The sequence below is a fragment of the Pteropus vampyrus genome, unplaced genomic scaffold (genome assembly GCF_000151845.1).
Source record: "Pteropus vampyrus isolate Shadow unplaced genomic scaffold, Pvam_2.0 Scaffold36, whole genome shotgun sequence".
In the NCBI taxonomy this organism is placed as follows: Eukaryota; Metazoa; Chordata; class Mammalia; order Chiroptera; family Pteropodidae; genus Pteropus; species Pteropus vampyrus.
In genome coordinates, this window is record NW_011888817.1 from 6,630,508 (window position 1) to 6,645,577 (window position 15,070).

The 15,070-nt window shown below is 42.2% G+C and overlaps 1 protein-coding gene, 1 long non-coding RNA gene, 2 other non-coding genes and 1 pseudogene across 7 annotated transcripts in view; all 5 read left to right on the forward strand.

The window, feature by feature from the left end:
- Positions 1 to 2,652: 2,652 nt before the first annotated feature.
- Positions 2,653 to 5,025, forward strand: LOC105290533. Its single transcript, XR_895755.2, has 3 exons — positions 2,653 to 2,787; positions 3,725 to 3,758; positions 4,562 to 5,025. It is a non-coding gene; the product is annotated as an uncharacterized LOC105290533 (long non-coding RNA).
- On the forward strand, positions 3,411 to 3,614 carry LOC111738294. Its single transcript, XR_002779800.1, has one exon. It is a non-coding gene; the product is annotated as a small nucleolar RNA SNORA73 family (small nucleolar RNA).
- LOC111738295 lies at positions 4,279 to 4,484 on the forward strand. Its single transcript, XR_002779801.1, has one exon. It is a non-coding gene; the product is annotated as a small nucleolar RNA SNORA73 family (small nucleolar RNA).
- Positions 5,026 to 8,852: 3,827 nt separating the features above from the next.
- Positions 8,853 to 8,971, forward strand: LOC111738277 (annotated as a pseudogene).
- Positions 8,972 to 11,701: 2,730 nt separating this feature from the next.
- The window catches only part of RCC1 (regulator of chromosome condensation 1), a 15,938-nt gene continuing 12,569 nt past the window's right edge, over positions 11,702 to 15,070 (forward strand). Inside the window, exon 1 of one of the 4 annotated variants that reach the window (XM_023529218.1) lies at positions 11,702 to 11,830. The gene's annotated coding sequence lies outside the window, so the exon portion shown is untranslated. Of the gene's footprint in view, positions 11,831 to 13,085; positions 13,245 to 15,070 lie in introns of those variants that run through there. The other 3 variants (XM_023529219.1, XM_011357748.2, XM_011357747.2) reach the window with 3 other exon arrangements.

The following is a 15,070-nucleotide window of genomic DNA, read 5'->3' on the forward strand; positions in this document are numbered from 1 at the left end:
TACTCACCTTCACCGCCCACGGCTTCTTTGGCCAATCTCGAGTGCACTTGTCTTGCAGTGGGTCCTTGCTATTTTCCCCCGTTTTCAGGTTGCTGTTCGGGCGCCACTTGTCGGAAACCAGCCGACCAAGTCAAACCAGGTCCCTGAATGGGGGAGCGGGGACTGAGAATAAATAGAAGACAGACAGGGTGCATTAGGGAGAACAGATCTCACAACTGTCTCTCTGAGTTTATTTCTTAGGCTCCTTTTTATACATATTCTGTTCCTTTGTGTATCCTAAGATAACATAGTTAAAATAACATCTTGAAGATCAAGGTACAATCGAAACTCCCTTCGAAACTCCCTTCGAAACTCCCTTCGTACCTCCTGTTTCTAATCTTAATCTTCTACCTCCTGCAATTCCTCAGAACCAGCCTTTTCCCTTTTATATGCAAGCAGGCCTCCCGAGATAATCCATGCACTCCTTTGAATTTTGGGAGCTTTAGCTCCCTACAGGTGCCTCTGGGGCCCTTCACAATAACTGTGAGTCTTTTTGGAGTGATGGCCACATTTTCTGGAATGCTGACAGTCTGATTGCTGAGAATGGTCTTCAACTTCGCAGTTATTACGGAAAAGAGAGAACCCCTTTAATGTTTTTCCTCAAGTTGACTTCTTCTCACCCTTCCTGGGAGGGACCACAGGCCTGCTAGTTCCTCAGCCTGGAGTGCTGTCATCATCCACACCCCACCCTCTATTATTACTATTATTATCCCTTCAAGTTTAGCTCAAATTTTAACTCCCCAGGGAAACCGTCTCAGCCTTTAGCATATAGTTTAGTTCCTCTGTGTTCTCAGAATACTTTATTTATGTCATACAGTAATAGTATAAAATTTGCTGTCTTATCTATTTCCTCCACTGTGAGTTCTCAAGGACTGAAAAAAGTGTTTCGTCTAGAATCCCCCATGTCTACAGCACAATGCCTAGCAAAGAAGTCATATCCACTAAGTAAATGTTGAATGAGTGATTTAAAGGTAACCAAATACTGGTAATATCACCAAAGAAGTAGCGGAATTATTTGTCCTCCTCTAAACTACTGGTTCTCAAGCTGTTTGGTTTTGTAACCCCTTTACAATCTTAAAAGCTATTCAGAACCCCAAAGAACTTATGTATCTGTGAGTAATATCTATTATGTATCTGTGAGTAATATCTATTGATAAAATTAAAATTGAAACAGAAATTTAAAAAATACATTTCAAAATAACCCATTACACATTAATAATATATTTTTATGAAAAACAACTATTTTCCAAAAATAGTGAGAAGAGTGGCAACGTTTTACATGTTTTGCAAATCTCTTGTCTAATAGAAGACAGTTCGATTCTCGTATCTGCTTCTGCATTCAATTTATTACTATACACTGTTTTGGTTCAAGTAAATGAAGACAATCTAGACTCACAGATATATAGTTGGTAAAGATGATAACTGTTATTTCACGGAAAATGGTATTCCATGAAAAAAATGTGGCTGTTTCAGCACACAATTCAATTGCATAAGTGCTTTTCCTGGAGACAGCCACAGCACTTTTGTATGCAGCAAAAGTGCTTTATGTGTATTTCTCATTCAGAATATTAAAAAGATGGATACTCAAAAGTTGAGAATAAAATTATTTTTACTTCTTCAAGGATATTCTTAGGTGAAACCAACTTTTTTGAAAACTGTAAATTTGTGATGATGAAGAATACGACTACCAGTACTGTTCCGTAACAGGGGCTTGAAACATACTAAGGCACCAGCAGTTTCACCCACGATTTCATTTCAGAATATCAGTACGGTCAACGCAGTGAAAAAGGCAAAGAAAGTCTAAATATTATTACGAAATAATTTTGATCTCATGGACCACAAAAGAGTCTCTGGGACTTCAGGATCCGACAACTACACTTTAAGAACAACTGCTCTGGGTCTGTTTCACATCTTAAAATCTGGGTAATAGTACCAATGTCTTAGAATTGCTGTGATAGTAAATAATGTACTTAAAATACCCAGCACAAAATCTTTTAAAAGGAACACCATAAACCTTTCTACTTATATCTCAGATGTGGGTTATTTGCATTACACTGTATTTGAAATCTGATCACATTTGCAATTATTTCACATGTAAATGTAACTTCAGGATTTTTGCCCAATTCTTTACATTAGTTGGGTTAAAATAGTATTTAACATAAAATTTACCATTTTAACCATTTATAAGTGTTCAATTCAGTAGTATTAAGTCCATCCATTATTGTTCATATGAGGCTTTTAATTTTAGCCAATTCTGTGTAGGAGCACTTGTCTTATTTACCTAGGCATTTACCAAATATTTACTTTACATGCGACAGGGCAGATTCAATCCCTTTTGAGACTCTTCGCATTTCTCTAGATGACTTCTATTTTTCAAATTTTTTATTTAACAGCGTATCCTCTATATTGGGTGAACTGAGCAAAAATAAGTAAATTTGCTGTTAGAAATGTACCTACCCGCCTATATCCTTAAAAAACTCAGTTTCTGTAATTTACATTACCCGACCAGGGTCAGAGCCGAACCCCGGATAGATGACTTTGAGCCAGGAAGGGGTGGGGCTTAGCCGGCAGTAGCTTCCCAGCACCCTTAGCGAATTTCTGAGTCCCTAACTGCGCATGGCGCGGTGCAGGCGCAGGCGCAATAGACATTTCTTGATTTCCTGTCTCTTCAGAAGGTATAAATGAGGGTGTCTTGAGCTTGCTCAGTCTTTTCGGAGAAGAGATTTCGTTCTGTTCTGGATCAGTTCGGTGAGTGTTTCTACCTTCCTGGTTTAGCAGCTCTAGGTCTAGTACCCGGGCCTGACAAGCAACCTTTCTTGTGGAGATTATACTACTTAGAAAGATTGCCTTTTGCGTCGTCCGCGCTAAGTACGCTTAAGTCGTGCAGTGGGTTTGGATCGGACTCTCGCGGGCTCTGGAGGCCTCGCGAGTCGCGGACGATGGCCATAACCGAGAGACGCGAGGGATACCCTGCTCGCTGAGACGGTAAAATCGCATTCCACCGCCATCCCACGTTGGCTGTTGTGCCGTTTATTACCTTGCTTCCTAGGAGTCTCGTCGTCCCCGGAGTTGCACGCAGAACGGTATTCCTGATGCCCAACCACGTTTGAGCCCTGATTTCGAAGCGGACGGCTCTTAATTTTACTGCCAACTTTAACATTTAAGAGTAATTTAACGACCCTAGATGATCGGTTTAAAGATATATAAAGCTTAATTTCTGTCAAAACGGCTCTGCGTTTACTCTTTTTTTGGCAGCGTGCTAATGGAGTATTAATCTAGATGTTTAGGTACCTGGCTGAAAGTTAATTCTGGTTTCTGAAATGTGACTGCTGGTCCGTCTTGAACTTGAGTTTTGTTGACTGTTACAGTAAGCAACGTGGATACCCCGGGAGGTCACTCTCCCCGGGCTCTGTCCAGGTGGCGTAGGGGAGCATAGGGCTCTGCCCCGTGATGTACAGTCCCTTTCCACAACGTTGGAGATGAAGCCGGGCCTTGAGTCTGCGCCTGCATATTCCTACAGCTTCTCAGAGTCCTTTGGACAATGACTGAGGAGATAAACCATGCAGGAAACAGCTTTGTAGAGCACCTTGTCTAAATCTAGGTTGGTCAGATGTGAAAGGAAATTTCGCATTAATCAGTTTTACTGTGCTGCTAGATTAAGCTCTTTGCTTTCCTTGTTTTGCAGTATTCACTCAAGATTCCAAATAACCTGGTTTGGGGTAAGTAAATCTACAGATTGCTTTTGGCTTATTGGTGTTTGTCAGCATTTTGCAGAAGACATTTAATCATTCTGAGCTCAGTCCCCTTTCATGAAGAGGCTATTGCTGTTTATTACATCCAGATAGCTTTGCTACATTTTTGTAGGAGTATTAACAGTGTCTTAGATGTATGCTCATGTGCTGAAGAGATGGCTTTTTTCCTCCTGTAAAACTTAAGATTTTCACATCCTTAATTCTTGTGTTGTAGGGTTATTTCCACTTTGCAAATGAAAAAATTATGGTAGTTTGGGTTGACATAACCAGAGTCACAGCAAAGCTCGCATATGAGTGATTAAGTAAATAGACCATGAAATAGTCGATAGTAGTGACTGGTTTGGAATTGATTTAAAACCAGTTACTAACCCACTATGCATTCGAATCTACATGTGTGGTATGGGATGAAGAGATCTCTAATGGGTTTTGAAGAATAACGCTGTTTAGCAGTATTGCCTTAGATTACACAAATTTGTGATTAGGCATTCCAACGTGGGTACCCCCGGGAGGTCACTCTCCCCGGGGCTCTGTCCAGGTGGCGTAGGGGAGCATAGGGCTCTGCCCCATGATGTACAGTCCCTTTCCACAACGTTGGAGATGAAGCCGGGCCTTGAGTCTGCGCCTGCATATTCCTACAGCTTCTCAGAGTCCTGTGGACAATTACTGAGGAGACAAACCATGCAGGAAACACCTAGTATACTAAACTTTAAATTTTAAGATCATAAGTAAGACTCTTAATTAACTAATCCTTTTCTTCTCTTTTCATTCAGGAGAGAAGAGGAGCTTTATGTAAATTGTTGACAGTTGACAATGCTTTTGCATCCTTTATTTGGCAAGGAGAGTTGGTAAAGTGATAACCCTCTTGAAGGTATATATAACTGCTCTTTATTCATCAAAGGGTAACAATAGAAATCTAAGTTCAGGCATGGCTCCAGACCCCTAACAGCTGGAAGTGGTGGAATGGTCCATTTGGCCAAGTGACGCTTTGGAATTTATCATTGCAGCAGCTCTTTTAGGGTAGTATAGTCCTTGAACCTGGGAGACCCAAGAGACCTTATGAGATGAAAGTGTCATGAAACTAAGATGTTACTTTGCCTTTTTCATCATTACCAAGTCAACTGGGTTTTCTAACTACCTAACAGAAAGCAGAAGCCCATGGGAACCTGGGTATCTTTTTAAAAAATGTCAATTTCTGATGTATTTATGAATTAAAATAAAGAGCTGTATACATCTTTGTGGTTTCTTTTTTATTTGGAAATGTGGGATCAGCCCAAAAAGTATTCAGTGAATAGAAGTGCTTGTTAAATACCTTATATAACAGTTAATATCTGATTAGTTCCATGCTAAAGACCCTGAGCTTTTGTCCTGTGTGTTGTCACTATCTTGTGTTCGACTTTATATCATTGCACTTACACCATTGGAAAGATGCCTGGTTCCTGACCAGTTACACAGGGCCCAGGTAAAAGGTCCCTAGCTAGATCCTACTTTCATTATATAGTTAGCTGGTTAAATTCAAGCCTGGGTTACATTGGGGTGTGTGGCTTGTGAACTTAGTTGTCTCAGGCTAAATAGCCCTCTGGACATTTAATGATTAGACCAATCCTGTCAGGTTTTCTACAGTGTACAAGGTAAATGGGCATTAGCAGCTATATGATTGGTCATAAATGTTAAAATTGTACAGCTGTTGGATAGCACATCTTTACAAGCAGAAGGTCCTTGGTTGGAGCTATAGTCCATGGTCTTAGGGCCATGCCACCCTGAACAAACCCAGTGACTGATCTCCAAAGCTACTGAGGGTCGGGCCTTGTTAGTGATTCGATGGGAGACCACCTAGGAAAACCAGGTGCTGTAGGCATAAATACTAAAAAATTGTGCAGCTGTTGCATGCTAAACCTACCTGTCCAAGTGGGGCCCTTTATCCTTGAAGAAAATTGCTTGAGTGATGTGAGGTTGAGTCACAATGGAAACTATCAAACCCTTGTACAGGCTGCCAGCATTGTAGGGAAGTCATAGGCCCTGAAGGATGGGGACTAGTGGGGAACCATCTAGAAGGTAAGAGTCTAGATTCTTAATGGGGCTAAGTGAATATAAGGTGGGGGAAGGGATACTCATGAACTCATTTAGAAACCATCGGGATCAGTTTTAGAGGGATTCGGGTGAATTTGGGTTTTGGTGGATGGTGGTCCAAACGAATGTCCAGTCCAGATGGACAGTTGCAAATGGTGTTTGAGGATGAGAAGTAGTTAACATGAATTGCACATGAATTGCCATGGTTTAGGAGAACAACCTAGGAGAGCTCGTTGGCTTTTTAAACTAAGAACAGCAATGTATGAAAGCTCATCTACCTACCCAAGTAGCATTTATGCTAAGCACCGTTCTAAGCATCCGGCTTAAGTGGGTATTAATCTAACCTATCTTCAAGGGAGAACTGAGGAACAAAAAGGCTAAATTGCCTAAATCCACAACTAGGAAGTGGACCCTGTGCACAAACCCATCCAACTGCAGACTTGCTAGGAGGGAGCCAGATGGAGGTCAAAATCTTGTTTGTATCTCCAGGACTAGCCCTGTGTCCACCTCTCAATATTGCCACATACATGAGAGTAGGTGCTCAGTAAAATGAACAGCTTTTCCCCAACCAACAACCAGGGAATTTATCCAGTGCTTATTACAAAGTCACAGGGTACAGAGGTGGATAACTAATGCTGTGTGGGAAATACTTGCATTTCTCCTGATGTCTAAGTATAGCTGAAACAAAGCTGTCAAAGGTAGTCTAGGTCTTGCCTTTTGTGCTAAACTATCTTGCAACATATCTCCCTGTCTGTAGACTTTTCCAAACAGGCTTTTCTGGCCTTTTTCTGCACTTGGGTGGGCAATCGTGTCAACTGTTGCCAAACTTGGAGTCATACTGCTTAGGTTTGAATCCTGGTACTACCACTTCCTGTCCATGTGACCTTGGGCAAGCCACCTAACCTCTCTTCCTCAATTTCTTCATAGAGTGGGGATGATAAAAGTATCTACATAAAGAGCTCTATAAAGTGAAAAAAACTATCTCTTGGGGTTTTAACGAAAATTAAGTGAATTAATATTTGTAAAGTTTGTTAGAGTCCCATAATGAGTACAATGAGCTCGTTATACAAAATCCCCCGACTTCTCAAGCAAACAAGTAGGGATACAGTTACCTCACTCAGAACCACCATACTTTTCCAGGAGGAAAAGAAAGGGCAATAACTTCCCCAAATCATCTATTAAGTAGTGGAACCAGGATTTGAACCTAACTCCAAAACCGTATTATACTATTATCTCTGAACAAGGGCATGTGGTGAGATGTGTACATTATTTCATCTAATGCTCTATCTCTGTAAAGTAAGTACTCTTGTGCCCATTTTGCAGCTGTAACATTGGAGGATTTGAGGAACTTGCCCAAGTTACAAAGCCAGTAAGTGGCATAGCACGCACCTGAGCAAGGCAATTGACTACAGAACCTATACTCAATTTATATGTCACGCCTCAAAAAGTATCAACTATTTCCACCTGGTTAAAATGACAGAACTTTTCTGAACTAAGCTAATATAGTAACAACTGCACCATAAAAACTCAGTTTCAGTTGTAATGGAATTATAAATCTAGCTTTATGTAACTCTGGAAAATGTTAAAGATGAGTACAGTTTTCTGGGAGGAAAGACCCCTTCCCTGGCCATGCCTCCCTCTTTCACTCCTTTCTGTCTCTGTGCGTGTGTTTACCTCTGACAGTACCTGACATTTAATGAGTACTTGCCACGTGTGCTAGGCATTCTTTAATTCTTACAACAGGTCTATGCCACGCAGGGACTTTTATTAAATCTATGTTATAGAAAAAGAAGATAAGGTTAGATTATTTGCCTAAGATCATGCAGAGTGAGACCTGAAGGTCTGAGTGTCTAGAGCCTGAACCATCAGCCACCATCCTCACTTCCCCATCCCCTAAACATCTGGCACCTTGAGCATTCCATCATGATCATTAGCATTCTGATATGATTATTTTCCAATTGATGTCTATCTAATCGACTAGTGGGGGACCTCAGGGAATGGGACTATATATGTAAACTCAGTACCTAGTACTGTGCCTGGCACGTAGCAAACACTGGTTGACTTTTTCTGTGTCTATTTCACTGATTTCTGTTTTAATCTTTATTGTTTTCTTCTGTTTAGTTGGGGTTTAGTTTGCTCTTCTTTTCCTAGTTTCTTAAGGTAGAAACAGAACATTGATTTGAGACCTTGCTTTTTTTCTAATATAGGCATTTAGTGCTATGAGTTTCCCCCAAATAATTGCTTTAACAATATTCCACGAATCTGGTATGTTGTCTTTTCATTCAGTTCAAATACTTTCAAATTCCCTTCTGATTTCTTCTTTGATATATAGACTACTTAGAAGTGTGTTAGTTTCTAAATATTTTGGAGTTTTCCAAAGAACTTTCTGATGTTGTTTTCTACTTTAATTCCATTGTAGTGTAAGGATATATTTTGTATGACTTGAATCTTTTTTAATTTACCAAGACTTGTTCTATGACCCAGAATAAGGTCTATCTTGGTAAATATTTCACATGCACTTGAAAAGTATGTGCATTTTACTGTTGTTTGAAGAAAACAAAGTGGAGTGTGAAGAAAGGTGAAGTGCTTTATAAATGTCAATAGGTTCAAATTGGTTGAAAGTGTTCAAGTCTACTATATCCTTGCTGGTTATCTGTCCACTTATTCTGTCAATTATTGAGAGTGGGATATTGAAATTTCCAGCTATAGTTGTAGATTCGTCTATTTCTTCTACAAGTTATATCAGTTTTTGCTTCATGTATTTTGAAGCTCTGTTATTCAAAGTTTCATATATGTTTAGGAGTGTGCATTTTGATTGATTCCTTTACTATTATGACATTACCTTCTTTGTCTCCATATTATTTGCTCTGAAATCTATTTTGTCTGCTATTATAGCTACTACAGCTTTCTTTCGACTGGTGTTACCAGTGTATATCTTTTTCTATCCTTTTACTTTTAACCTATTTGTGTATTTATATTTAAAGTATATTTCTTCTCTATGGCCATGCCACCCTGAATGTGCCTGATCTCGTCTGATCTCGGAAGCTAAGCAGGGTTTGGCCTGGTTAGTTCTTGGATGGGAGACAACCTAGAAATACCAGATGCTGTAGGCGTTAAAAAATAATAATAAAATAAATAAAATATATTTCTTGCAGGCAGTGTATAGTTGGGCCTTGATTTCTTAATTTATTATGACAATTTGCCTTTTAGTTAGAGTATTTAGACTATATATATTTTTATATGATTAATGTGCTTAGGTTTGAGTCTTATCATCTTTGATTTGTTTGTCTCATCTGTTCTTACTACCTTTGTCTTTTCTGCCTTTTTTTTTATTATTATCTTTTTCTAATTACATCTTATCTTCTTTATTGGCTTACTAGCCATAACTTTGTTTTGTTATCTTTGTGATTGCTTTTGAGTTTATAGTATACATCTTTAACTTCTCAGAGTCTACATTCAGTTGATTTTATGACCCTTCACTTATTATAGTATAAGAACCTTACAATGTATTTTTCATGCCGCAGTCTTTCTTATTATTGTCATGTATTTTATATGTTATAAAACTCACAATGCATTATTTTTGTTTAAGTAAACAATTGTCTTTTACAATTGTCTTTTTTTTAAGTTTTGGGAAAAAAAAATCATATATTTACCCATGTAGTTACATTTCCAGTACTCTTCATTCTTTCGTGTAGATCCAGATTCTCATCCAGTATCACTTTTCTTCCGCCCAAAGGTCTTTCTTTAATGTTTCTTTTACTATGGGGTCTGCTGGCAATGAGTTCTTTCATCTTTTGTACATCTGAAAATACCTCAATTTCGTCTTCATGTTTGAAAGATGTTTTTGCTGGATATACTTTACTAGATATAAGTGTTTTGCTGAAACACTTTGGAAATGTTGCTCCATTGTCATTTTATTTGCATTGTATTCTTCTTTTTGTTTCTCTGTACTAACATGTTGCATTGCATCCTTGTCTTGTTCCTCTGTACATAACAGGTCTTTTTTCTGACTGCTTTTAAGATTTTCTATCATCGATTTTGAGCAATTGAATTTTGATATGTCTTGCTTCTTGCACTTGAAGTTCCTTGAGCTTCTTGTATTTTGTATTAGTCAGAGTTCTCCAGAGAAACAGGACCAATAGGATGTATGTGTGTAGATAGATATAGATAGGTATTTTAATGAATTGGCTCACGTGTTTATGAGGGCTGGCAAGTCTGAAATCTGTTGGGTAGGTTGGCAGGCTGGAAATCCCAGCAAGAGATGATATTACAGTCTTGAGACTGGAGGCAGACTTGGCAGAATTTTTTTTCTTAAGGCCTTTAACTGATTGGATGAGGCCCACTCAAATTACAGCAGTTAATCTGCTTTCCTCAAAGTCTACTGATTTAAAGGTTATCATGTCTGAAAAATAGCTTCACAGCAACATCTAGACTGGTGTTTGACCAAACAACTGGGAACCATAGCCTAGTCAAACTGACACAAAATTAACCATCACAGATCTTTAGGTTTGTAGTTTAGACATTTTTTAGCCATTATTTCTCCTTATATTTTCTGTCCTCAACTCCTTGCTTTCAAGGTTTCTATTTACCTGTATATTAGGTCCCTTAAAGTTATAGCATAGCTTACTAATGCTATTTTTACTTTTTAAAATTTTTTTCTGTGTTTCATTTTGGGTCATTTCTATTGCTTTGCCTTCAAGTTCATTAATCATTGCTTTTGCAGTATCTAATCTATTGTTAATCTTACCCAGTATATTTGGCATCTTATATATTGTCAACAATTTCACTTTGGGTCTTTTTATATCTTCTATGTCTCTACTTGATTTTTGGACATATAAAATATGTTATAATAACTTTTAATGTCATTCAAGTTTAATTCTATCATCTGTGTCAGTTCTGGGTTGGGTTCATTACTTGTTCTCCTTATGGTGTGTGTTCAATAAATAAAACAATCAGCATGTGGAAAAAATAAAATTGATATTTGGGTTCAAATAAAGAAAAGATAAGTGGGGCCGAGAAAAGCTACATGGAGATGGGGACTGAATTAAACCTTAAAACATATCAAGAATTCAACTAAGCAGGAAGGAAGGCACCTGAGAGGGAGAACAGCCCAGATACAAGTGAGAAGGCAGGAATGAGCATGGGCACCTTCACAGTACAATATAGAGGCTAAGGGGGAAATGAGAAATCAACAGCTTGGATTTGCCACCTCATGCTCCAAGCACAGCAGTGAAGAAATATCTGAGTTTTTAAAGATTTCTAAACAGGACATGGTCTCACAGCCATAATTTAGGAAGACTAACCTGGGGATCTTGGTAGAATAAAATGGAAGGAAAGAAATGAGAGGTGGGAGCAGAGGCAAGGAGGGTGGTACTTTAGACTAGAGAGGCACAAATAGAAACATGAAGAGGAGAGGGAGAAATCAGAAAAGAAGTTAAGGTTTGAATCTGTACTTCTCAGAGAACCTTTACTTTGGAATGATGAAGTTGCGGGGAGCCTAGATCCATGGGAAACAAGTTTTATTTTGGGTGTTGGGTCTTCTGGGTAGAGATGTAGGGCGGAGGTTAGAACCAGACTGGATGGATTGCCCCCTCAATTAAAAGGTGATGGCTCAGCCCTCAACAAGGGTTCTGGTTCTCTTCTGCCACCTGTATGATAACCCCCAGAAATGTTTTTAACTTCTTTGAACTTCATTTTTCTCATTTTCCAACTGTCATGAGGTTTGGAAGGAACAAATATGCTAACGGACATAGATGGACATGTTTCTGTAGTTAACAAAATAAAGGTTTTACAACATAGATGATAATAATAATCATTTTTACAATTCCATTAAGCCATGTGAATGAGTAAGATCCTGGAGGAAGACAGCAGAGCGAGATCAGAGATCCCAGGGCTAAAACTTGGAGAAATTTCACAGTACTATATCATCCAAAGGAAGTGTCCGTGATGGAGGCAGAGGTAAACTTGGAGAGGTAAGAGACCCTGAAGATGGGGAGTGCTTTGGGTGGGCTCTGCATAATAAAAGAAATTCAGTTGGTAAATACTCATCAAAAGTGTCCATCTAACACAGAAGGTCCTGGGTTCGCGCTCCAGGTGGAGCCACGGACCATACCCCGGGTACGCCAGGCCCCGGGTGCACTAGGCCCCCCGGGTGCGTCTGGCCCCGGTGTATGCCGCCAACGTGTGGGAGGGGATCCCCCGTCTTCAGAGATCCAGTTCTTTAGGGGAAACGGCAATATCCATGGGTCAGGGGTGGAAGTGGAAGGGGGATTAAAGAGGGGGGAAAATTGTAAAATACCTTGTAAAAAAATAATATCCATCTAGAGTTCAGGTATGATAAAATGACTTTTAAGTCAGAATCAACATGAAATGGAAAATACCCTTTTGCAGAGGTCACTGCCCTGACCTAGGTAATCCGCCAGATAATCAAATGCCTGAGAGGTCACTTCAGGGCACACCTAAAATCCTCAAGAAGTGTTTGTATCCATCCTGAAGACTGAGTATATTAACAAGAGAGGGTTGTCTGCTTGGTGCTTATTTTCCTTCTCCAGCCCCCAACCCCAATTCACACCCTCTTCTTTCTAATCTGGTTTCCCTCACTCCACTTGGTTTCCCCTTCCTGGCCCAAGTCCATTCTCCATTTTGTTCTAAAACAAAAATCTCATATCACTCACATTCTCAAATCCCTTTCATTATTCCCCATTGCTTTGGGATAGAGGCTGCACCCTTTAAACACACAAGACGCTACGGAGATCCATGGCCTGACTCTCTTTCTCCAGGGCTCTCCCCTGTCACGCTCACAGGCACCCTCCGCTCCAGTCAGACCCTCTTGGCAGTTTCCCAAAACCACCCTAGGCTCTCATCACCCCTGTCATTGCAAGTGATGCTTCTCCTAGGATGCCCTGGCTTCTTCGAATTAATTTGGAAAGCCTTTCTTAAGCCCCAGGCTGAGCCAGATGCCCCTGTACCTACCCTCGTCATGGCTCTATGTGGTTGTTGATAGTCTGATTTCTCATCTTTCTCACTCTCTTGAGAGCAGGGAACGGCAGTATCTCCTTTCTCCGTATAGTCCCTTCCACACCAGATTTTCCCAAACAAATCCTATTTTCAAGTGGTCTTTCTGGTTGTCAGTCCACCTGTCCCGACTTGGGGTCTCCAAAATACACACCCACTGTACCGGTGGAGTACAGGTGGAGAGAGCCTGGTCCAGAACTCCCTGGCCGGAGCGCGCCACTTGCACCTCCCGGGGCGGCCGCCAGGGGCCGCCGGGCTCTTTGTTTTCCTTTCTGGCCCGGGTCGGGGCTGGAGGCCTGCAGAGCGCATGCTCTGGGGCAGTTCGCGGCCGGTCAGGCGAGCGGAGGAGTTCCTTCTGGCGGACCTGCAGAGGTAGGTCGTCCGCGTACGGGAGAAGGGTCCTGGCGGAGGGAGTCGCGCTGAGCTGCTACAACCCGAGCACCGGGGATCCTCGGCGGGCCGGGGTGTTGCTCGCGCGCGCCCAGTCGCGCCACGCCGGCTCCACGTGAAGCCGGGCGGCAGGAAGGCGCGGGTGCGGGCTCGCGGTTTCCGGCCCCGTGGGGCGCCCGGGCGCTAGCCGGGCCCCTCCTCGTCCGAGCGAGGGCCCTGCTGCCTCTGTGCCGCCGCCGGTCTCGCGCCCGGCCCGCAGCGCCCGCGCAGGCGGGAGATTCAAACGACCCGATCGCGGCCGGCCGAGATGCGCGTGACCGCGGTGACCTCGCCCGCCCTGGTGCGCAGACCCGCGCGCCTGGCAGGCCGGGGCCCACCGCCCTGGTGGGGTCTGCGTTTCCAAAACGGAGAAAGTGATTTTGCCCGGCTTTCGTTAGAGAATGCTGTTTGCAGATTGAGGAAAGAATCCTGCCCGGCGAGGTCTGCTTTAGGAGCTCAAGGGTAGGCTGGTGAGGGTCTGCTGCGGGGAAAGAAATCTCAGCGTCAACAGGCACCAAGACAATGCCTGTTGCCCTTTTGGAGAGGTGGGCTGTGACTTCATCAACTCATCTGTCAACACGTTATTTACTGGCTGTCTTACCCCGCGCCGCGCTTGCAGGGCTGGGGAACAATGGTGAGAAGGTCCGCCTGTGGCCTTTACAGAGCTCCCCGTCTCCTTGTGACCCATGTGGGGCCACAATTACATAAGGGCCAGCCAGTGTGATCACTGAAGGATGCCCTTGGAGCCAGGAGCGCTGCTGCTAGCAAGTCATTCATTAATCCCATAGTAATTTAGATGCTCCAACCAAGTGTGTCCTAGTAGAAGATGAGTGTATGGAGTGTTACGGGAACTCTGAAGAGGTCACCCAGCCTTGCCTAGGAGGGTCAGTGATGGCTTTCAAGGTGAGGTGACATTTGAGTGGGGTTTTGAAGGAGCAGTAGTTACTCAGGCACACTGGAGGGTGGAGGAATTAGGGTGATCCAAGCAGGAGAGACACAGCATATGCAAAGGCTTGAAGGTCTGGGTGTTTTGGTCAGGGATCCCACAGGTGTTTGAGTCTGACTGGAGCACAGGGTACAAGGAGGTGAGTAGCAAGATGATACAACGGGCAGGGTCTTGAAAGGTTTCAGGTGCAAGACCGAGGAACACTGGGTGGGGATGGAGGAGGCGGGGTGGTTTCATCCAAGAAAGGCATTAGAGTGGAGTCTGAAACCATGCTCATGTTGCAAAGTCATCGTAAGAGCAGGAATCCTGTTCAACTTTGCAGCTTACTGGTTGGGTGTCCTTGGGCCACCCACCCAATCCCCCTGAGTGTTAGTTTTTTTATCTGTAAAATGAAGTAAGAGGCATGTGGTGAGAATTACTAATGTCCTATAATTTCCATAAAGCAGTGGTTTTAACATCTGGTAGAAGCTGTGGCTCCTTTTCTTCTGTGGAAAAATTAACACATACACCCAGGCACAACTCTGTATATGAGGGGGATCCCCTGGTGAAGAACTCTTGGGGTGAAGTGTCCCAACTCTATGCTTGGCACATAGCAAGAACTCCGCAAATGTTTTTTGACAGATGATCCTCTCTCCTCCCTTCCCTGGGGACCTTTCTCACAAAGAGATTCTTCAGCCTCTGAGTTTGGCAGGCAAGTGTCTGCCTCCTGACATTGGGGAGCAGGGAGTGGCAGTAGGGACAGCTGCAGTGGTCAGAGAGGACTCTGTCTCCCTTTGCAGAAATGAGGCTGTGGTGAGGTCACAGGGGGTCACAGGAGGAATAC